Below are 10,183 nucleotides of genomic sequence, written 5' to 3'. Positions count from 1 at the left end.
CCAGGCTGAAGGAAGGAAGCCTCGTTTTCCGGTCTCTGTTTCTCGGACAGAACCCTGCTCTTCTTCCCTGGGCCTGGTTTCTCTTCGGGGTGGCAGAGCGGGCCTGGATGACCCCCAGCAGTCCTGTAGCTCTGCCAGGGTGGAATTCCAAGTGAATGTGAGAAGAGTGAACTGCTTGTGGAGAGAAAGCCTGCAAGGGTTGGGAGGGAGCAGCCTGGAATGGAGGCCCGGCTGTATCATGTAACCTGTCCCAAAGGATGTAAGCCACATGTCAAGGTCATATGGAAAAGATTTACAGTCCTGAGTCCATAAATAACCCCTGGATGGTGGAGGCCTTCAAACACCAATGACATTGCACCCTGTAGAAGGGGAGAAGAGCCGTTTGTCTCAGAAACCCTGTTATTGTGCATGTTGGCCAGGTTACCTCATGCTTGCTCTTTTCTCTTATGGTGCCTCTTCCTCCTCCCTCTTTTCCTTTTTCCTTCTTCTTCTCCCTTCTCTTGTTCCCTCTTCCTCTTCCCCTTCTCTTCATGTTCCATCTCCTCCCCCCATCTCTTCTGGCATACCCCACCAGTCCTTTCCAATTCTCTTCTCCTTCAGTCTGAATTTGCTGTTGGCAGCCGATTGCCTTCTCAGTTTTAAGAACTTTGCTTCTTTTATATCTTTTTGGTGATGTGTGTGTTGTGTTTCCTAACTTCCTGACATATTTACATACACATTTCCGGTTTTCATTATATGGGCATCAGTCCATACTAGGGGAGTAAACTGTGGCACTCATCACTTAGGCAGTCCTGGGGACCCAGTAACTGCACTAATAACTGACTGCTTTATAGATCCAATAGAGAGGGCAGGCGCCATAATTTTAGCTGCTATCAAATATACTTGAAGTTATTGCAGAAAGGGGTTATCATAGAGAGCAATTTGAGGAAATTTGGGGGGAAACTGAAGCTAAAGACAACTAGGTTCTTTTCAACACTGTTTACATAGTATTTAGGATAATTACAAATCTGAAGTTTTCGGGTACAAAAATCATTAACTCTGACATTCCAATCAACCTTGGAATTAACTCCAATATGAACCTTCAGCTACTGAGCAGACATTTTTTGATATGTAGTCATGTGTTCTTTTTCTTGGAGTAGAAAATTGAGGGCACAGTTTGGAATCATATGGAGAGTGTTAGCATAGCGTTTCATTCCCAAAGTGGCCTTAATTGTAATTACAGGAGCACAATTATAGAGGCAGATGGAGACTCCCCTATATTAGGCTCGTTTCCTTTCCATCTCTGCATTATGTGTAGTTTTACTGTTTTGGCTAGAAAGTGTGACACTCCAAATTTGTAGCACAATGCTCAGATAAGTCTTTTAACTAAAAAAAGGTCAAGCAAGATCCGCATACTCAGCGGCTCTTACACAGGTATCAGTACTTCTCTACGGGGATATGGGTACCAGTGCCTCTCTCACAGATGAGGACTCACTGCCCTTACATGGATATCAGTGCCTCTTGTAGGGGAGGTAACAGGAGTTTGGGCTTCACAGAAGTAGAGCCAGACTTTCAGTTCCTGTCCTTTATTCCAAAACTCTGCTGCTTATTCCTACGCCCCAGAATTCTTTCTGCTCATGAATGCTTTGGTTGTTCAAAGCAGACCCGAGTGTCCTTCTTTTCTGGTGAAATACAAAAATTTAAAGGGAACAGACCTTTGCTTTGGGTAGGGAATGTAACCGTGTATGTTTCTATTTCTCATTGAGAAAGCCTTTCGTGGCTTTATTCCCCAGTCTGAATCAGTTGTCACTTTGTCATTGCGTTTGGCTTTTCTTTTCTCCTCTGAGTCTCCCACCATGTGATTGCCGAGGGGAGAAGGGCTTCTTTTGATGCCCCCAGTCCCGGGCAGGGTCCAGCATCTGTCAGTGGTGGGCATGCAGACCCTGAGCCCTCCCAGGCTGTCATTACCCTCTGATCAGTTTCAGGCAGGTGTCACCACCCATTTTCCTACAGATGTCATCATTTCATTCTTTATGGCTGAGTAAAACTGCATGGTGTACATACAGCACATTTGCCTCCCCCACTCATTCATTGCTGGTGGTTATCTAGGATGCTGCGTATCTCTGCTATCGTGAAGAGTGTTGCCGTATGTATACATGGATGCTCATCTCTGGGGTGTGCTAATTTAGATTCCCTCAGATAGTTCCCCAGCTGGATCATACCATAGCTCCATTTTGGTTTTACGAGGAGCCTCCATATTGATTCTCATAGAAGTTGCACCGTTTTACACTGTCACAAGCACTTCCGGGGCACAGAGACCCAGTAGGGTGGAAGGGGTCATCTTTCCCTGCATCTTCCCCAGCATTTGTGGTTGGTTGTTTCTTTTTGATAACCATTCTGACTGAGGTGAGATGCAATCTCTGTGTACTTTCAATTCGCATCCCTTGAGAGGTGGTGAGCACTTTTTACTGTATTTATTGATCACATTTTTACTTACTTTCTTTTAAATAGTCTTGTCTAGCCTAGGCTGGCCTGGAGCTCCCTATAGAGCTGAGGCTGGCTTTGAAATCCTTATGTTCCTGTTTTCACTGTCTGAGTGCTGAGCCTATGGGCTTGAGTCATCCATATATTTGGCCATTTATATCTCTTTCTTTGAGAATTGTGTGTTCAACCCATTTTGCCTACTTATTGAGTAGATTTGGGAGGGTATTTAAAGTTTTGAGTTCTTGGTAGAGGCTCTAATTTTTGGGAAACTGATTGCATAATAAAGAAAAGCACTAGAAATAAAAACCTAAAAAGTGCTTTAAAAAGTGAAAATACCAGGAAGAGTACAAAAAAAAAAAAAAAAAAAAAAGAGGCGAACAAAAGGAAAATGCAAGAGGTAAAAACAATACCTCCTAACAAACGAATTCCCCCACACATAGGAGCAATTTATCACATTCATTTCCTTCTGAGTCCTCTAATATTAAAAGCCGCCGCCGAGTGGCAGGGCGATCGATTGGTTGGAGACAGATTGTTCTGCTTCATTCCGTTCTGGTGCTGAGCCTCAGGCGGTGGAGGGCCAGTTATTCGGCAAAGTTGCAATTGCTCCAGGGACGTCCCTTCTTTGAACACCAGGACTCTTTCTGGTCACACATAGCTCTGTAGTCTGTGAGCAAGGCAGGTTCTTACTCCTGAGACATCCCAGTTTATGCACCTAGGGGTGGCTAATGTCTAAACCAAAAAGGTATCTTCCTGGTGTGTTGGAGTGTGAGACAGGAAGGGGGGCCACTGAGACTCATCATTGGCATTTCTGTGTCAACACTTTCTGATCCTCTTCAGTGTTGAACACCCTGTGGGAGGGAGGGACTGGGGAGTGGCCTCTGGGCCTGAGCTTTGGAGTTCTCAGGCAAGGATGGAAAACCTCAAGGCTTGCCTGCTGACCTCTGGCTACTGGCTATCAGTGTCTGTTATGCTAATCTCTCTCCAAAGACCGTGAGGCCACTAACTAAGGAGCCCTTCATCACCAGAGCCTCCGACAGCCTGAGCCTAAGTGTGTTTGTGACAGGCCTCCTCTGACCCACAGCTGTGTCCTACAGCCATCTCCTACCAACTGGACATGACGTGGTGACTCCAGGCTCTTTGATTTGTGATTGTTCCTTATTTTCTGGATACCCCGGTCTTGACCACCAAGTTACTTCTTTCAGGCACAGACCCTTGAGACGTAGAGTATGCCAAATAGGCCTCATCTCTGCTGGGGGCTCTCTTTGGAGGAGCCACTGTCCCATCAGGATCTCCCAGTGGGCTTGAGGTTTGTGAGAACGCTTGGCCTGTCTTGCGGGTGGGTAAGATGTTAGTCTTTACCAGGGTCATCCAGCTTACCTTTTGGATGAATCTTCTGCTTCCTGTCCCCAACCTGGGAGCCACACTGTTGGAACAGAGTTCTGTTTACAACATTTCCCTAGCTTATCCTTCTGTCTCTCCACACTTTACAGCTGTGCTGGTCCCTTCTGAGATTTCTGATGCTCTTCCCCCTCCCTTTCTCCCTTTAGGATGGAGTCTGTCTCTGTCTATAGAGCCTTTTCCTTCGGTTCCCTTCAGTCAAATCCATAGACTTTTCTGTCTCTCACCAAGACAGTTACGGAAGAATGTTGGACTGTGTAACTGTGGTTTGTAGTTAACATGGATGTCCTGGGAACCTGCTTCTGAAAGTAGGATTCATCTAGCCTAAGGAGAAGACTCAGCAGCTAAGAGCACATACTGCTCCTGCAGAGGACCTGGGTTCAGTTCCCACCACTATATTAGGTAGCTTACAACGCCTGTAACTCCAGCTACAGGGGATCTGACACCCTCTTCTAGGCTCTGCGGGTTGCCTGCATTTATGTATACTAGTCCCTCAGCCCACCCCCTGCCATATACATAATTAAAATTTTTAAAAGGGGCATTGGAGAGATGGCTCAGCAGTTAAGAACGCTGGCTGTTCTTCTAGAGGACCAGGGTTCTGCTCCCAGCACATACATGGCAGCTCACAACCTTCTGTTACTTCAGTTACAGGGTGCCCTCTTCTGGTGTCCATCACAAAGATGTGTGTGACAGATGAAGCTTCTATTAATGTACACCAACTGGCACATTCAGGTCGACATTTAACTTCCTGTAAGAATCATGAATTACTTCCTTTTATTTCTGTACAAATGTGCACCTTAGCAAATTGATGAGTGAAATATAAGTATGTTTGAATCTACTTTAATTAGTGAAAACTGTGTATACTCACAATCACTGTTTTTTTTTTTTTCATTAATGCCTATAGCATGTGACTTAGAGAAACCCCACAACTGAGCACTTTGGAGGAGAGGCATTACTGGTCAATGACCTTGATCAATAGCTCCCCAAGTGTTTCTTCCCAAAGATTTTCCATATCTTTTCCCATCATTTTTAAGTTTTAAAATAAGTCTATATATTTTCACTGTTAATTGTACAAAACAATGAAAATAGATGGCAGAAGACATTGGTCGTCAATGTGGACCTGGTGTTACTTGTGAGGACTTGATGTGTTGGTAAGGATGTAGCAGACAGGAAACAATAGAAAAATTTTTTTGAGTCTGAGGAGCAATGGCTTATGAGACCCCTTCCCCAACCCCCCCCTCAACCATCTTTGCTTATTTCTATGTTTCCCCTGGGGGGGCACTGTTCTGGAAGAACTATTTTCTCTGCTGCTCTCTGTTCATTCCTATGTGCATGGGCATAGCACTCTCTTTAGGTGATCTGAGGTCAAGATATTTCACACAAAGCATTTGTTTTCATGTGACACTGGATAGTTTATTGAACGGGAAAATGATTGTGACATATTGTTTATAGAAAACTTATATAGAGTATAAATCAGTATTTTACTGTCATTTTTGCAAGTTACATGTTTAATACTGAGCTATCCCATTGATGGATTTTTATATTCCAGAATGCCAAAAATAAATGCATGTGAAATGTGGCTTTTAATTAACCTCTTCTTCTTTTATTTGTTTATTTTTAAGTGTGTGTGTGTGTGTGTGTGTGTGTGTGTGTGTGTGTGTGTGTGCATGTCCACATGAGTGAAGGTATCTGTGGAGTCCAGAAGAGGGCATTGGACCCCCTGGAGCTGGAGTTAGAGATGATGTGAGTCACCTGACATGGGTGCTGGGAACCAAACTCCAATCCTCTAGGGGAGCAATATGCACTCTTAACCACTGAGCCGTCTCCATCCCTAATATCTTTGTTTTCCATCACCATTCATCTTAGACCTTTAATTTGATGAATTTTTACAAATGTATATACATTATAGTCAAGAGAACTCTAACTGAGCACCTCAGAGTCCCCCCATTTCCCTGCAAAGCAGCACTCTGCAAAGGTTCCCACAGTATGGTACCCTCTCACCACTGACTCATATGGGAGCTTGTATAATTCATTCCAACGGGATAGCACAGCTGTGACTCACTTGCATTGAGCTTCTTTGTCTTCTTATTCCATGGAATTGGAAGTGTACATGAGGCAGAACCACAGTGTAATGTTTCTCAGTGTTGTACGGTATCCTGTTCTATGTGTATGGGGTGTTTGGGACATCTCCAGATTCTGGTTATTGTGGATAAAGTTGCTTTGAGCATCCTTGGGTAACATGTCTTTCATTACATGTTATTTAGATGCTGAACTGTTTTGGTCATTGTGGTAGTTTGAATGGAATTGCCACCATATGCTCATAGTGAATGGCACTATTAGGAGGTGTGACTTTGTTGGAGTAGGTATGGCCTTGTTGAAGGAAGCCTGCCACTGTGGAGGCAGACTTTGAGGTCTCCTATATGCTCAAGCCACACCCAGTGTTTCAGACCATTTTCTGTTGCTTGCAGGTCAAGATGTAGGACTCTCACCTCCTTCTCCAGCATCGTGTGTGCCTGAATGCCACCATGTTGCACCATGATGATAATGGACTAAACCTCTGAGAATGTAAGCCACCACAATTAAATATTTTTCCTTTGTGAGTTGCCATGGTCATGGTGTCTCCTCACAGCAATAGAACCCTAATGAAGATGGTCATGGTCTCTGCATCTTTTAGTCTTAACAGGCACTTCCAGTTTTACAGAGTTGGTAGAACTGTTAACATCAGTACCAGTGGTGCAGAAGCCCTGGCTCCTCTACACATGCTGCAATGCTTGGGATGGTCAGGCTTTTTATTGCTCTTTGGTTTTCATTTACTAATTCCTGTGGATATATAGTGACATCTCATTGTGGTTTAATGTGCATTTCCTGATGTCAAACACATGATTGCCGGCTACCTGGGCATATTATGAAATAATTCCTTGAGTATTTTGACCATTAAAAATTCCTTTATGTGCCCTAATCTTATTGACTTCGGGGAGTTTAGATGCTTTAATGAAAACCTGATTTTCCTTGAATATGTGTAATTTAAATAACTTTCCTTCCTTTTTTACTATCTTGTGTGTGTGTGGTGAATTCATACTTGTTTGCGTGTGTAGTTTGTGTACATATGTGTGTGAGTGTGCACAGGGAGGCTAATGATTGATATCAGTTTTTTTCTATCTCTCTCCACTTTATTTATTTACTTTGTTGAGACAGGGTCTCTAACTAGAGCTGGAGCTCACCCATTTAGCCATCCTGGCTAGCCAATGAGCTCTGGGTAATCCACCTGTGTCTCCCTCTGTCTAGCCCTGGGATTACCGGTTCATGCTATCACTCCTGTCTTTTTCTACGAGTGTCAAGGATCTGAACTCAGGTCCTATGCTTTGCACCAAGTGCTACTGACTGGGTCATCTCCCCAGTCCACTCTTTTTGCTAATTTAAAGGTATCTTTAAATTTTTCATTTTGGCTTTGATTTTATTTTGTATGTGTGGGTGTTTTGCATGCATGTATGTCTGTGTAGCCTCTGTGTGCCTGCTGCCTGGGGAGATGTCAGATCCCCTGGGGCTGGAGTTACAGGCAGTGGTGAGCATCATATGGGTGCTGAGAACTGAACCTGGGTCCTCTGAATGAACAGCCAGTGCTCATAACTGCTGAGCCAATTCTCCAGCCTAAGGCACTCTTTTGATGAGCATAAATTTTTAATATTACTAATATTAAATGTGTGTTTTATTTAAGAAACGTATGCTTACCCCAGGTTTACATGTTGTTGAGTAAGCTTTTATTATTTATTTATTTATTTATTTATTTATTATTTATTTATTTACCTGCTACATTCAAACCTATGGGATTCAACAGGAATCGAATTTGTGTATATTGGAATTTAAGCTTCATTGTCCTGATGTTAATAGTCAACTAATTCAGCGCTAATCCTTTCTCCACTGTACTGTGAGAACTAGGTCTTAGTCATGTGATCTGTTATGTGTTATCTGTGTTTGGAATTTTATTTGTTCCGTGCCTTGGTTGTCTGCCTCCCTCCATCAATATGCTCACTCACTTAATGTGCATTTGTAAATGGTATAACTGTGCAACGTCTTGTACTCTATTCTCTCTTCAGTTTATATTTGTTGCATGGGGCATTGCATCTCCATAGAAAGTTTAGAATTGTCTTACCGATTTTATACAGCGAGGACTTCTAGTCTCTACTGCTTGTCTGCTCCCCACCTCTGCCCACTTCTCTGTGTGTTTACTTCCCTCATCCCACACCTGTGATCTTCTCTGAAGGACCCCCTGAAAGCCTGAATATCTGGAAAGTGGAAATGTCTCAGAGCTCGTGTCTTCCTGGGGCCAATCTCAACAATTCCTAGCTGGCATGGGTGTGTAAAACCCCTCCTTGGTGGGTTCGTTGTTGTTTGTTTGATTGATTGGATTGTTGTTTGTTTGATTGATTGGATTGTTGTTGGTTTGTTTATGTTTGTTTGATTGATTGGATTGTTGTTTGTTTGATTGTTGTTGTTTGTGTGTTTATTTGTTTGTTTGATTGGATTGTTGTTGCTGATTTGTTTGATTGATTGATTTTGAGACAGGGTCTCACCATGTCACCCTGGCTGGCCTGAAACTTTCTTTGTAGCCTAGGCTGCCCTAGAACTCATAGATAACCACCTACCTCTGCCTCCAGAGACTTGGGATCAAGGGTGTGCACCCACTCTGGGCTCTACCTCACCTACCTTAAAGTTATGCTCCTGGTTGTTCTTGAAGGGCCAGGTTGACATTAGACTGCTGCTGGTTTTCATCCTCTTCCACTTTCTGCTTACCCACTTCCAGACTGAGTTTTTATTTATTGTTTGTTTGTTTCTAAATATAACCTTAACAAAGTACTCACACACAAATTATTTGTTTCAACGTTTTTCAAACTAAGACAACTCAGGAAAGGAATGACTGGGTATGTGATTAATACTGCATTGGATATAGAGACCAGCTGAGGAACAACTGGTATAATTGTAATATTGAGTTCTCTGATTTGTGGGTGTAGTCTGTATCTCAATTTAGTAATTATTTCTCTCAGCAATATTTTAAAGCAAACTTTAAAATAAGGTTTCCTGGTGATAGATGAGTTTTGTAATACTTTTGTTCAATTAATTTTTATATATTTGGTGTTTCTTAAATAACATTTATAAAATCATTTTATTATATATTGATATTGTGATTTTACTGTTTATTCTAACAAATTTCCCATATATTTGGTTAGATTGTCTGTATACCTATTATGTTGTCTATATAAGAGTCTATTTATCTTTTTGCCATGCTTATAATTTTCTCTTTACTTTTGCATGATTGAGAACCTTCCAATATAATCTGGAACAGAGAAGATAGTGCAAACAGCAAATTTCAGTCTCCTGGTCACTGTGGTCATATGATTCCTGCAGTTCAACTCTAGCTATGACATATTGTAGGGTAAGAAATAACCTTAGTTATATTGAACATAAACTTCATATGTTCCTTAAAATTCGGCATGAACTTGTGGAAAGTATGCAATATATTTATTGTTACCTATGAAACCTATCAACTTCTGATCTATATACCAATTAGAATATATATGTTATACCATTATATATGCTGATATATATATGTGTGTGTGTGTGTGTGTGTATGGTATATAACAAAACTTATGCAATTCTTATTTAGTGTATGTGTCATATCACAAACACACATACACATGCATGCATGCACACACACACACCACACATACATGGTATACTATTCTAATCAGAGACTGGGAATGAGGTGTTTTTATGGTTTTATTTTGACAGTGTTACATTCAGTGTTTGGTATTCTTTTCTAAAAAATGATTATTATGTGTATATGTGCACATAATGTGTATGTGGATACACATATAGCAGGTAGAGGATTAAATTATCTCCTTCCACCTTTATGTGGGTTCCAGGAAGCAAGTTCAAATTCAAGTTCTTAAGCTTGCAAAGCAGGTAGACATTGTTAATCTCTGAGCCATCTTGCTGCCTCCAGTGTTCCATGTTCTTGCCTGGAGAATCTATCAAGCATTTTCCATAAGAAAACTACACAAATAATAATAGAATGAAGTATAAGGAATTATTATGTTAATTATTACCTATAATAAGGCTGGAGAGATGGCTCAGCATTAAGAGCACCTGCTGAGCAAATGTGAGGATCAGACTTTGGATGCCAGAACCTAAATAAAAACCATGCACATTCCCATTAATGCCTGTAATTCCGGAATTGAGGAGGGCCTAGACAGGAGGATCTATGGGGCTTGCTGCCTGCCAGCCTAGCTGAAGAAAAACTCCAGCAAAAACCTGTGAGCTCCAG

Source organism: Peromyscus maniculatus, chromosome 2, assembly GCF_049852395.1.
Source record: "Peromyscus maniculatus bairdii isolate BWxNUB_F1_BW_parent chromosome 2, HU_Pman_BW_mat_3.1, whole genome shotgun sequence".
In the NCBI taxonomy this organism is placed as follows: Eukaryota; Metazoa; Chordata; class Mammalia; order Rodentia; family Cricetidae; genus Peromyscus; species Peromyscus maniculatus.
The sequence above is the reverse complement of the archived record's forward strand: the minus strand, read 5'-3'. Positions refer to the sequence as shown.